The sequence below is a fragment of the Gadus macrocephalus genome, chromosome 10 (genome assembly GCF_031168955.1).
Source record: "Gadus macrocephalus chromosome 10, ASM3116895v1".
In the NCBI taxonomy this organism is placed as follows: domain Eukaryota; kingdom Metazoa; phylum Chordata; class Actinopteri; order Gadiformes; family Gadidae; genus Gadus; species Gadus macrocephalus.
This window is the reverse complement of record NC_082391.1, coordinates 21,805,101-21,806,278: the sequence shown is the minus strand read 5'-3', so window position 1 is coordinate 21,806,278 and position 1,178 is coordinate 21,805,101.

Below are 1,178 nucleotides of genomic sequence, written 5' to 3'. Positions count from 1 at the left end.
GTGTGTGTGTGTGTGTGTGTGTGTGTGTGTGTGTGTGTGTGTGTGTGTGTGTGTGTGTGTGTGTGTGTGTGTCAGTGTGTGTGTGTGTGTGTGTGTGTGTGTGGTGTGTGTGTGTGTGTGTGTGTGTGTGTGTGTGTGTGTGTGTTGTGTGCGCGTGCGCTTGGCCTCTGATCTCTTTAGTAAGCTCTGTGATCCAGTTAGAAGCAATGAGTGGCTAATGTCAGGCCTAACTGGAAGAGAGAGGACTGGACAGCTCCTTGTGTGTGTGCGCGTGCGTGTGTGCTTTGGGTGTATATGTGTGCGTGTGTGTGTGTGTGTGTGCGTGCGTGTGTGTGTGAGACAGAACCCGTGTGTGTGTGTGAGACTGAACCCTTTTCACATCCGAACCCTATGAATGTGTATGCATGCATGTATTCATGCATATATGTGCATGTACGTGTTAACGTGTGTACGTGTTTGTTTGTTTGTGTGTGCGTGTGTGTGTGTGTGCGTGCACATGTATGAGTTTGTGTGTGTGTGTGTGTGTGTATAGGTGCGTTAACGCGTGTACCTATGTGTGTGAGTTTGGGTGTGTGTGTGCCTACAGTTGCATATGTGTATGTTACAGGTTCAGGTGGCAGAGAAGCGGGCGTTCCCATCAGTGCAGAGAGATCAAACTTTGTGTGTCCAAGACGTTCCTGTGTTACTCACCTCTAGTGGGTTGAAGTGCAGCAGGAAGGGAAAAGACTCTTATTTAAGTTCATGGTCAAACTGAGGATACACGCTCACTCTAATGCTAATGAATCAACATTAATGTCTGCTGTATCCGTCTCCAAACTACAGGAGATCATAGCGATGAAATACTCATTGTTTAATAAATTAGCTTTTAAAAAGAAAAAATGGTTAATGCAGAACATGAATGGCCACAGGGTTACGGTAGTGCTCTGCTCTCTTACAATCATCTGGATGGAGGGGGATGATGGTTTGAAACCGGCCAGGCCTTGTGAGTCAGGTGTGAGTGAGTTTCATTAGAAAATCTGTCCGCAGGCAACTAAGGCAGTATATATGACCTAACGGCATCGACAATATACATTAGTAAATCGAACAAGCACTGGTGCAGCTCGTTTCTTGCTTTTTCCTTTGTATGATCATTTAAAAAGCTTTTTTTTGTTCAAAACGAATTTCCTGCACTGCATTCT